Raw genomic sequence first — 13,940 nt, forward strand, 5'->3', positions numbered from 1 at the left:
TTAGGTACTACTCACAGTGCAGACACTGCAGCCTAATGCAACCACATGGCAATCACAGTCATACTTATTGTAATCTCATCTAGGACAGAGTCACCAAACCCATGTATTGTTTTTTTAAATGATTCTGTCTTTATAATACCACACGACACAAGTCCAGCCATCTTCTAGATTAGGAAAGAGGCCTATGGAGTACAGCACTATGGCTCATTACAGAGCGGTGTCCAGTGGATCTGGCTGCGCACAAGGACAACAATAGCTACTGATCGATGTCTGTAAATATATTAAGCATTGAATTAGAAAACAGAACCAAAAGAGCATCAGTGAAGCTAATTAAAGTAGGATTTAATAATAAATCAAGGCAATATATTCCCTTGAAGAATTATTAGCCCAGGGAAGACACACTAGGGGATATTTTGAAGTACTGTAGTTAAGTGACTCGACATGATATCGTACAAAAGTAATGACACCAACAATTTACAATCAGCTGGATTGTACATACATCTGCCTGTAATTCCAAGTTTCAGTAAGACAACACAATCATATCACCTCACCCCGATAATGGCAGCATTACTAGAAAATAAACAGTTTCAACACTCTACATGTTATCATGACTAAACTGTACACCTTAGCCTGCTGACAGACACCACCAAGCTCCAATACCCAGCTCAACAATATAAGAGGCAAATATAAACCTAAATGCAACAGTTATTGTACTATTTTGTTTTCTTTTTGCCAGACTATAGTGCCTAGAAAATGAATAATGCCATAAAGCTATTTGATCAGACACAAGTATCAAAAATGGCCACCAAAGCCTGTAATCGCAGATATTTCTAGCTGCATTGAACGTACTTCACCCTACAGTGAATGTGACTTAGCTGTAAGACACTGACCACCAAACTTGGATGCTGTAAGCAATTAAAATAAAAAATAGACTTGCTAAGGCCTAAGTTGTTTTGAAGCCTAGGACAAATATTCCCTTTTAGATGGCAGCCTTGGGTTGTCCAGACTCCTCATAACACCCATGAAGACATTATAAACAGCTAGCTAGTGGCAGTCCAAGGGAGCGTACTAATAAGTCCCCCAGTAATAAGTCCTCCAGCTGGAAAACAAAATCAGCACTACAGCTTTGCCATTGCTGCCAGAAATCCTGTTAGTACATCAGATGTCTGGGAACATAAATATGACAATGGAATATTTACAGGGACAAAAGCAATGGTGGTCCTGAGAAAGCTGTGACACCTGGGGACTCTGAACATACTGTGAAAACAGCATATTGTGTGACTCATCAGGTATTGCACTACAGTTTATTGCATGAGCAGCAATGCATTACTTGACCATGAGAACATGCTGTAGTGCACGGCTAGTAATGGATTACAACCAGGGATATCTTAAGTTATCAGCAATGATGTATCAAGCTGCTGTAACAATGTATTTACTGAAAATTATTATTATTATCTTTGCACAGGTTTCATATAGAACCACTTGCACTGCACTTTACAAAATAAAGGGAGACAGTACAGTTACAAACAATTCAAGGCAAGGTTAGTTATTTTTTTGTGTCAAAATGGTATATGGCGAGTGCTGTATGTGTCAATAAAGCAGTTAGCACAAGAGATAGTGACGGCAAATCTCACTGTAACATATGTGCATAAAGTGCAGCGCTAAAAAAAAACTATATATATATATATATATATATATATATATAAAAACACCAAATAAATATATACGCATTGGTACAAAACAAGTGAAATCATATAAGTCAGTGAAACGATAAACAAACAGTGTCCATACAGTGTGTATTAATGCTACTGTAAGACATAGCAACAATGTGACAAAATATACAGTAAACAAATTATGTGTCAGTGATACTGCAAGACACAACAGCAATGTATCCAATTCCAAACAGTGCTAGAAGATCCAGTGAACACTCTGCCACCACTCACCAGAATGCTACTGGTATAGTAGCAATAATCGAAGGTCAATCAAATATATTAAGATTCAGAATCCTTAGCCAGAAAACTTCCTAGGAGAAAAGCTCACCATGCGGAGTCCAGAAACCGATTTATAGTATAGTATTTATTAAGAAGTAAATAAAAACATTCCATGTGGAAAAAATGTAAACGTGTGAATCGACATACCAAGATGGCCGCCGCTCCGAATCATGGAGACGGTGGCATGGCATCAGCATGTAGGCTTCAACAAACGCATTTCATGCACATCCATGTCCTCAGGGGTACGCCCATTGCCAACATCAAGAGCAGACACCATTTAAAAAGCCTGGAGAGCGCGCATATAATTATCGGGCACCATTTTCTCGTAGCCCATAGTCTAGCACTCTCACATTTTACATGTAAGCTGAACCACGATGAAGACGCCATTTTCTCAAGGTCCAAATCGCTGAACATTCACTGCTGACATAGAAGTTAAACAGCAGTGGAAGGAAAAATGAAAACTACTATGAGAATCGATCTTTTGAGTCCGTAAATGCCTCTGCACAAAAAAAAACAAATAATAAAAGACTGCTGAGGTATTGTTCTGTCTCTCCAATCTAAGCATTGAAAGTGTGATCTCTGTAACTTACAGTTGTGATGAGATAACAATAACTCCAATCTCAGTTGGATACCACAGTCAGTGACTCAATCGAAATGATATCTTGTAGATCTCGTGAAGTTTATTCCATAAACTTAGAGAATATTACAACAATGAACATCTGATAGGTCAAAAGATCATAATGTGCTCTGCTTCATGAGACATGAGGCTTGCTGAAATGCATTACTGGGAAGGGGGAGGGCTATCTATACAGCATTAACTAAACCAAAGGAAAGGGAGGAACAGAGACAAAATATAGAAAACACTTAAAGGCATTTGACAGTCATGTGAAACATGACAGGTATTAATATATAGAAATTAATGAAAATATAATTGCGGGGCATTTAAAGGTGACAGACGCCATTTTCTACAGATCCAAAGACGAATACAAAAATGATCATACAAACATAAATGTAAGGACATTAATAAATATCAAACTAGTAATTAGAATATCCATGATATACATGGGAATAAAAAAATCAAACGGAAATTCATAAAGATAGTTTCTAATGCTCTTTAGAAGTCCACTGTGCCCCCACTACCACAAATGTTGCTGCCTTCCCCACATTCATGTACCTACTAGTAGAAACAGGTATATATATACAAAGTAACTCTACATACTCTAACATATATTCAGTCACTTTCATATTTACCCTGTGGATATGCAGAAAAGAGGAATCAAGACTCTTCATTCAGAGATGTTGCTCAAGGGAAACTTTAAAATACAGTGCCTGGATTTATTCAGAAACTATACGGGGGTATTAAATTTAGAAGAAATGACTATGGGATGCAAACCATATGATTAAACACAATGGGTTACCTACCTAAATTGTAATTTTCTTTTCAAGTCCAACCGAAAAATTATGGTAAGGTCAACATCATTACTGATACTTTTTCACAGTTGTTTTCCACTAGTATGTGTTTATATAAAGAACCATACTGTATATATGACTCTTTACTGTATATTATATAGTAACATGGGCGGCACAGTGGCTTAGTGGTTAGCACTTCTGCCTTGCAGTAATTGGGTCATGGCTTCGATTCCTAACCATGGCGCCTCCTGCATGGAGTTTGCATGTTCTCTCTGTGTTTGCGTAGGTTTCCTCCGGGTACTACGGTTTCCTCCCACACTCCAAAGACATGCTGGTAGGTTAATTGGCTCCTGTCTAAAATCCTAGTCCTAGTTTCATCCCTGGCCATGCGGGATCTCCTGCATTGTAGGAATTGGGGAAAGACCTAGCAACCTGCCCTGTAAAAACAATTGCTAAGAGAATTCATGGAAAAAGTCGGTTACAGGTGACAGTCCATGCAATCGCCAAGGGTCAGATATGACTGAATGGACAGACAGACAGACAGACAGACAGACAGAGAGTAATATAGAAATTACAGGCAGTATGGCATCACATTATAAAGGAGGAATGCAGCAATAAGCATTGTTACTTTGGCACCCATGGGCAGGAGGTGCCCTGTTTGGTTCTGACAATACTACTTTAATTTACAGCCTGACAACCTGATTGTATGTATTTGTGTTAACAGTCAACATAATAGCACCTTGAGAAGATTTACAGCTACATGGGAATGCATACAAATTAAATGCCTATATGGTCCATTAGGTACAGTATAATAACCACTGAGCCACTTTATTAAGCTTATAGCAGATATACAATACATAACTGAAGGAATGCACACTGGAAATGATATTTGTCACAGCCAATCAGATTCCAGATCTCACTTTCTACCAAGGGCTGAAAAACTGAAGCCAATACAGTATTGGTTTTTATGATGACCAACACCCTTGCTTTCCATTTGCTGAAGTCTTTCTAAATCAATGACGTTATGTTACTATGATCTGTAGCCAGCAATGCATTGATATTTTATTGTGTGAGCAAAAATGCATTACATGGAAGGGAAAGAATGCCGCCTTACATAATACAGCAATTCCATTTCACACAGAAACATACGCAGTAGTGCATTATAGAGCAGTATAGAATATAAATTATCCAATAAACAACCCACTATTGCTCATCAACTTTAAAGGGTAAAATAATAAAACAACATGGAAGCCATACGGTGACTTCGGAAGACTTGTTCTTCAATGAATATGATCAGCACATTTCATTATTCTGAATGGAGAAAGTACTTGTGAATACTTTTATGACCAAGAAAGCCCAAACTAAGACATTAATATGTTTCCTCGGACTGTTAAATTATATGAGCAGCGGCTTTATATTTTAATATTATATCTCTATTCTTCAGGATATCATCACCTACAATTCAATTCCAGCCACCGTAAAGCAGTGCAGGAATTGCAGGATTGGCCATTACTTTCTGAGTGCTGTGTAAAGTGATTACATTTCTGTCGGTGACACTGGCTGTGTGCTGTTCTCTGGAGACAGCTTTACTGGCAATGTGACGCTCTGCCCTGTACCAGCTCGCCGTCTGATCTGATTTTATGTGCTACAGTGGAATCACTGGCAGCAGAAATTGGGTTGGCAAGGGTACTTCCATTGCAGAGGTACCGATTATCTTCCTATCAGGCCATGGCGCCTGGGCAACTCCCTCCCTTGGGTGCCGTATCACTTGTTGATGTGCTGTGTCACATTGTGGGTAGCTAGTCAGGCACTATGGCATTTACCTCTGATTAATATACGAAAAAAAGACATTTTTTTATGCTGTAACTTCAAGAAATAGAAATGGTAAAGAAGCGCCACAACCGAACATTCCCTTACTTGTTAATTTGTCAAAATTACATATTTAACTATACATGGAATTCCAAAAATGACCTCTACCTTCCCCAAAAACAGACAACATTGTCTTTAAATCCCATCTACGCAATCCAGTTCAGAGCTGATGTAAACTATGCATTAGGAATAATCTAATATTTTTATACCATAGACATGTTCCAAAGATGTTCCACAGCTTTCCGATGAAGCACACTCTTACCCCAAGCCTGGACAACTGCTCTAAGAATAAATGAACTGTCAATTCTATTAAGAATTTACTTGGTAGCATGAGGACAATGTCTGTAGATAAGATTATTAATCATGTCAAATCACTTGCATTTCCCTCTAATCTGCAGGTTTTTTTAAACACAATGAAATTGTTTTAATGAGAATTCTGTGGTTATACTTTGAATTTTGGGATGTGGTACGTTCACACTGTGGTCACGTCACTCATGGAGTTGTGGGAAATTACATAAAAAGCTCTCCAATTTGGCTGGATCCAAGATTTGTAAAATTATAAAGATGTGATAAGTTATTCATAGCAGATACGTTCGGCATGGATCCTATACAAAGTAACTGCTGTCCCATTAGTGTGGGTCCCAATTCACCCCATCAGCAGGTGGAGGGGATTTAGAATGAAAAGGGCTTCCTTGAAAATGATTCCTCTAGCATTCTCAGCATCTGTAGCCCAAGTCATGTTCTCTAATGGGGTCTGAAAGCCATACAGCAAACCTCTATATGCAGGCATGTGCCCATCCACATGGGTGACAGTGGCGTTGGATGTATATTATTGACATGTTTTGTCTCACTTTGAGACTTCATCAAGACATTTAATTATTGATTTTTTTTCTAGAAAATTAATCAAAACCAGGTTGATGAGTAGTAAACCTGTCTATTTCAAACATCCATGGTAGCTAAGTGGTTAGTACATATACTATCTGAGTTTCCTACATATTATACTTTCCTTTTAGAACTTCCTATAAAACTGGCACTTAAAATGGAAATCCAGTCAAATCCTAACTATACTAACCTGCTCCCACCCCCATTCTATGCTTGTTGTAACTACCCTGTAAAGTAGAGATGTCTATACTTGCCTTTCCTGAGGGCACTCCAGTCCAGTCACATTATGGGCTCCCAGAGCCGGTTCTGTGTAGAGGCAGGACAGCCGATAACAGATACCCCATTGTAAGCCTACGGGTGATGTTGTTGCCTAGGCATTACGGGGATCTCTCCTTTTCACTTAAAGTAGAACTAAAGGCAAAAATTATTTCCATTTTGGGTAGGGAAAGGGAGGTTTATAACCCCTGTTGGATTTTTTTTTTTATATATCTATGCCCCATTGGGGAGATTTTTCCATTGCCAGAACGGAAGTGAGAGGTTGTCCCTGCAAATTAAGGGAATCTCTTGGGCCCCCCAGGGTCACCAGACCTATTGTTCCCATTGGAAGATTTCCCCTCTGTTACTTTTCTGGGGACAACCAAAAATTTGGGATTTTCTTTTACTTTCAATTTAAATGATAATGGTAAACAGGGCAAATAGAAAGGGTGAATCTCGCTAACGGAGACACAGAAAGAAATAAAAACCTAATAAGTGTTCTAATTCCTTTCCATTCTATTAAAAACTAAAAAAAAACTAAAAAAAACCAAACCTTTTGCCTTTAGTTATACTTTAAGCGGGGCGCTGGAGAGATCTTGTAACCGGACCGGAGCACCCTCAGCATAGGTAAGTATAGACGCCTTTCTCTTACAGGGTTAGAATAGGCTTAGAATGGGAATGGAAATGGGAGCAGGGTTAAGCATAGTTAGGATTTGCCTGGACTTTATTATTATTATACAGGATTTATATAGCACCAACAGTTTGCTCAGCGCTTTACAATATAACAGGAGACAATACAGCAACAATACAGTTCAATACAAGAGGGATAGGAGGGCCCTGCTCCTTGGAGCTTACAATCTAGGAGGGAGGGGCAAAAGGTAGTAACTGTAGGGGATGGACTGGTTGGAAGAGTAGAAGATTCCATTATTAGCTGAGGGCAGCATAGGCTTCCCTGAAGAAATAGGTTTTCAGAGATCGCCTAAAAGTGAGCAGAGTAGGCGACAGTCTGATAAATTGGGGGAGAGAGTTGGGGGAAGCTCTGGAGAAGTCCTGGAGACGAGCATGGGAGGAGGAGACAAGGGAGCTAGAGAGTAGGAGGTCTTGGGAGGAGCGGAGAGTATGGTTTGGGTGATATTTAGAGACAAGATCGGTGATGTAATTTGGGGAAGAGTTATAAATGGCTTTATACGTTATTGTTAATGTTTTGAATTTTATCCGTTGGGCAACGGGAAGCCAGTGGAGGGATTGGCAGATACAGAATGGTTAGTAAGGTGGATGAGTCTAGCAGCAGCATTCATGATAGACTGAAGAGAGGATAACCTGCGATGAGGTAGGCCAATGAGGAGGGAGTTACAATAGTCAAGGCGAGATATAAAAAGGGAGTGAATAAGTTGCTTAGTGGTTTCCGAAGTTAGGAACGGGCGTATCTTGGAGATGTTGTGGAGGTGAAGTCTACAAGATTTGGACAGTGAATGGATTTGGGACTGAAAGGACAGATGGGAGTCTAGGATTACACCTAGTATCCTGGCATGAGGGGAGGGACGGATGATTGTAGATTGTAAGCTTGAAAGAGCAGGGCCTTCAATCCCCTCATGTTTTGCATTGTATTGGTATTGTTCTGTCACATGTTCTGTCCCCCTTTGTAATGTACAGTGCTGAGCGAATTATTGGCGCTTTATAAATACTGTATAATAATAATAATTGTGTTATTAATCTTGATGGAGAAGTCAGGGGAGGGGGCACGGGCTGGGGGATTAGTTAGGATTTGCCTGGACTTTAACTAGCCATAGGTATCTAGGTACACCTAGCTATCAAGTAATTTCTCTGAAAAGATTGAGAGGGGAAGAATTTGAACCCCTATCTCATTTTTACTGCTGTCTGCTACTTTGTTAGATTTATTTTGCCTCACCTCTTATCCTGCTAACAGAGAGAGAGGCAAAATCTTCAACAGGGACACAGACAGGAATAAAAATCTGACAGGTGTTCTAGCTTCCCCTACTTTACTAAAGAAAGGTACTTTTGTTTCTATCTATGCTGCTGTTGGAAAGTTCCCCTCACTTCCTGTCTAGTAAAACATTGTCAGTAAGACAGGAAGAGAGGGTAAATCTCTCTAACAGAGCCCTGGATGACAACGAAAACAACAGGACTTCTAACCATTTCCAACTCTTTCAAAACAGAAAAATGTTTCAGCTGGACATACATGTATACACAATCACTAACAAATTATATAAGCTTTAACATGCTAATGTCATTTCAAAAGTCATTTTCAATATTTGTAAATATTTCATAAAAATATTACCTGGTGAACCTGCTGACTTTTAAAATACAGCCACTTACCTGTCCCTCGGTCCAGCGGTGTCCTAACCACGGCTGGTTTCTCCAGCCGTCTTTTTACCCGGGGCAGGCATCTTTAGTGTGGGCGCCTGGCTGTGACAGCTTGCGGCTTCATAGCCAGGTGCTTACTGCGCATGCGCAAGAAGCGCTCCGCTTTGTGAATGGCCCCGTAGTCTTCTGGGACTACAGGAGTGAGGGGAGAGGACAACTTCCGCCTCCAATCACCTCGGTGATCACAGCGGAAGTGGGAGCGGGTACCTGTCAAATTCAGGTACCCGCTCCCCAAAGGTGCCAATCGTTAAGGGGGAGTGAGGGACAAAGGATTAAAGCAGAACTTCCACTTTTGGGTGGAGCTCCACTTTAAATGCAAAAATGCTCTGTCCCTGTTTCCCAATTGTGATCCTGTGTTTAAACCCTGTCACATTACTACTAGCGGTCATACTAACACACATTACACAGGGATATGGCCCATTGTTGTCACCACCAGGAAACCCACTCTAAATAATAACTTAATGCCATTGCTGGAGGACATATTTGAGGAAAGGAAGTGGCTACAATGAGGCTTCATGAGATCAGTAGCCACTAAAGATGAAAAAAAGGTGAAAACAAGTTATTTAAAAAAAAAATTGTTTTTGATACACGGTGCTTTAACTACTTGCTTACAGGGCACGTACAGTCCCTTCCTGCCCAGGCCAATTTTCAGCGCTGTCGCATTTTGAATGACAATTGCGCGGTCATGCAACACTATACTCATATGAAATTTTTATCATTTTTTGAGACAGATAGAGCTTTCTTTTGGTGGTATTTAACAAACCAAAAACAACTGTAAATTTTGAAAAATAAATGTTTTTTCTTAGTTTCGTTAATAAAATTTTGTAAATATGTGATTTTTCTCCTTTGCTGATGTGCGCTAATGAGGCTGCAGTGATGGGCACTGATAGGCGGCACTGGTAGGTGGCATTGATGGGTATTGACAGGCATCATCAGCTTTCATATATGTCACTGATAGGTGACACTGATAGGCGGCACTGGTGGGCACTGATGAGGAGGCACTGGTAGCTGGGACTGATGGGCATTGACAGGCATCATCAGCTTTCATATATGGCACTGATAGGTGGCACTGACTGGCACTGATAGGCGGCATTGACTGGCACTGTTAGGCAGCACTGACTGGCAGCACTGATAGGTGGCACTGACTGGCACTCATAGGTGACATTGAAAGGCAGCTCAGATGGGCACTGATATGTGGCATTGATGTGCACTGGTAGGCACTGATGTGTGGCATTGATGTGGCACTGATCGGCACTGGCAGGTGGCATTGATGGACACTGACAGGTGGCACTGATGGGGCTACACTGATCATCAGTGCAATGATGATCAGTGTACATGTCCCCTCTGAGTAATGCCGATCACCGGCTATCCTCTCCTCACGAGCTGTCAGCTTATGAGGAGAGAAATGCCAATAACCGGCATTTCCTTATTTATATGCGATCAGCTGTGATTGGACACAGCTGATCACATGACAAAGCCAACATCTTCGGCTCTTCCAGTTGATTAGTGATCCGCTGTGTTCCTGGGACACAGCGCACCACCGATCGCCGTGCTGCGTGCCCCCAGGTGTGCGCATGCGCGGTTAGAGTGAGAAGACGTCATATGAATGAGAGAACCGCCTTGTGCCCGTCATTTCCTTATATGGCAGACGGGAGGTGGTTAAAGTAGTTGTAAACCTCAAGACATGAAAGATGAACATAGCATATCCCTCTATAGTATGTACCTGTCTCCATTGAGAGTGTAATTTCTGTCTTCTGTTTGGTTCTTCTGCTATAAGCATAAATCACTTCTGATATGTTTTCCTGACACCAAGAGAAAAATGGTGGCATTGGAGGAAGCTCCAACCTCAGCTCTGTTCCTGCGAGCTGTGTGAAGTAAGGGGGGGGGGTGTCCCTTCCTTCTAATCATCTCTCAGAACTTTCTTCACTGAGCTCTGCAGAGTGTAACTTCAGCTCTCCGCCCCCTTTTTTCTGAAATCTCAGACAAGCTTTATAAATTCAACACTTTAAATGGATGTAGAGAAGAGAATAGTGCAGATAGACAGATACAACCTATGTAGGAGGAATTGTTTCATCTCTGTGTATCATCAGAGGCCAGTTACTTCACTGGGTATATTTTTATTTATTTATATATTCAGGTACAATATGTAAGGGTTTACAACCACTTAAACAAGCTTCATGTCATTCATTTAGGTCAAACTCAATTTCATTAGGGGCCGCATCAGCATTATGCTGCTCTTTGAAAGAAGCTGGGGGTGGAGCTGGGAAGCAGAAAGTACAGGATCTGGAAGAGAACCAAAGGAGGGCTGGAGTCAGCTGCCAGAGTCTACCAAATGCTGAGACCAGGAGAGGCGGAGACAAGGGGGTGCTGCGGCTGCACAGCGAGGCATTGGATCTGTAGGAGGAGTTCTGTCCTCCTCTCTGCTGCTGACAGAGAGGGGTGGGGGCAGAAACGAGCCTCTCTGTGCCTGCACAGAGAAGCGAAAGGTTTTGTTCTCCTTATTGGTGTCGACTGCTGAGACAAGGCAGGAGTGGAGACAGGGTGGGTGCCACAGCTACGGGAGAGGTGCGAGGTCCACATGAAATGGCCTGGCATGTAATTGCACGCCTACCTGCAATACAAATACAATGCAGTTTAGGAGATGCATGGGAGTATTATTAATCCTAATGGCACCCCCACACACGCCTTCTTGCACCCGCACTAAAAACACGATGCAGTTTAGGAGATGCATGGGGGTACTATTAATCCTAATGACACCCCCACACACTATACAGTTTCCCCAAATGAAAAAGTGCAGGAACCTTTTCCCTGTATTTTCAGTGGGTACAGCAGCCCATTTAAATGAATAGCCTGCTGTGTCCACGGAAATGCGACCATGGAAAAACTGCATAGATGTGAACCAAGCCAGAGACTGGGTGAATAGGTATATCTTGAACCTGACTTTAGAAACATCCAGAGATGGTGCTTCACCGACACTGAATGACATTGAGCTCCATATTGTGGGTGCTTCAGGACAAAAGATTCAATATTTTAAGGCATGTGCAATTTTCTGCCTGGGAGTATGGGTAACCAGAAGTTAAACTGCATCGGTGGGGCCAGTTATTTTGTGATTTATAAGTAAATAGGTTAATTCTTTAAGGATATCCTTCATTTCATTGGAAGCTAGTGTAGAGATTGAAAAATTGGGGTATTGTGACAGCTACAGGGTTTGTGAATGACATACTATAGCAGCTGCAAATGCTGTAAGTCTTACTCAGGGAGTCCACAGTAGAGGTGTCAGCTCTGTGCTCCCCTTTTGTTCCTTGAGTTGAACAACAACCACCCAGCTTCTATCCTGTTCTTTGGGCCTCACACATATATCCCACCATCCCACACCCTCTAAATGTGGGGCATCATACAGACTGATCCTGTCTTGGCTTGTGTGGAGGCTGCGGTTTTCTTCCCCCTGTCATGGAGTCTCAGTGGGCTCAGCGCACCTGCTCTTCCTATGCTATGACAGTGCCCACCAGAGACAAAGAACTTCTCCTGGCCAGAAGTGGATGATGCCTGTCACTATGGTCTTTTGCTGTGTCTGGATTACCCCTGTGACCCTGAATTATCTTTGCTGTACCTTGTTGTGCCCAGATAGCTGCCCATGTCACCTTGGACCATCACTGCTGTGCCTGAATTGCTCCTCTGTGACCCTGGACTATCAATGTTGTGCCTTCCTGTGCCCAGATAGCTTGTGCCCCTGGACTCACTGCTTGATGTACTAAGTTGCCACACAATATCATATCAGGTCATACGTTCAGAAGAATGAAACCCAGAGACAGCCATGCAACTAGCATTTCTAGAAGGTGGTCAGGAACCGCAGCCTACATATTTCTCCAAGTACAGATTTATTATAAAGAGACATTAATTAACCATCAATCTCACTTTTAAAAAACACTTATAATAAATGATATATTAATTCCAACTTAATACAGAGCCTAGCTAGTTTTTAAAGAGGTAAACAAAACCAATTTGTAGTATTCCATGTGTCCTATTCTTCATACCATTTAATTACTTTTTGATGTTCATTGCCATGGCTTTGTTTTCGGCTTCTCAAAATTCAGTAATAGAAGCAACACACATATAATTATACTGCATATTAGAGCCTCTTGGGCATCACAAAAAAAAGGGAAAAAAATGCATTCTTTTTATTCAACAGACAGGAACATGTGTGGCTGGGGGTGGGGGGTTATATTATCTTTTTGCTTCTGGTTAAAATAAACACCAGCAAAATGTTAATGGGTTTATAATAGGGATGTTATAATTAATCCCTTTGCTGTAGGAGAGGGCTGATAACGTAAAATAAAAAGGCTTGCTTGCATTTAGTTCTTTTTCATTTTAAATCACTTGACACGAACAATGAAAAATTAAAAACAAAAATTAAAGGTGAAAAATTAGATTGATATACTAATGATAGAATAGAAAAGCAGAACAGTATTTAAAAAAGGATAATCATAGAAAATACCCAATATTTGGTATGGGTGATACACATGCTGCAATACAGAAGAGCAAGCTAGTTTTTGAAATGTCCAGCAGGTGGCAGAAGTTGATGGTTCAGTATCAGCAATCCCAGAATACAATATAGGCCTTATTAACTAACAAAAGTGCAAAAGTTCAACCTCTAGCAACTAGCTGACCACATATGTGACAATTGAATTGATCAATCTCTGTACAGTTTCTTTTTAGGTGTACACTTATGGAGTGCAAGGGCCTACCTGATTAATGCATTTGTTTAACTAGAGCTAAATTAACACTGATTAAGACTGCTACTTACTATTGTATTTTTTCTGTTTCTTCTTGCTACCTAAAGTAATGGTAATAAAAACAGCTGTTTTGACATATGGATATACTATTTAACCAACAAATACCTTGCAGACTGGCCTAGACTTTACTGAGGATGGGGTGCAGAAAGTCCAGGTGTCAGCTTACCTAAGGGGAAACAATGATTGAACAGGGTTCCCTAACCTGCATAATTGCTTTGTCCCTTGAGAATAGAATTTGGGTCTGTTCTGGTATGCCTTATAGACAGTAGGTCTAGGAAAGCTGTAAGATCTGGAGTAATACTGCAACTATAGGCACCTTTAGGGTGCTTTCATACTTAATGCTGAACTCCAAGTA

This window comes from Staurois parvus, unplaced genomic scaffold (genome assembly GCF_062004578.1).
Source record: "Staurois parvus isolate SC_StPar_1 unplaced genomic scaffold, SC_StPar_1.0 ptg000562l, whole genome shotgun sequence".
NCBI lineage: Eukaryota > Metazoa > Chordata > Amphibia > Anura > Ranidae > Staurois > Staurois parvus.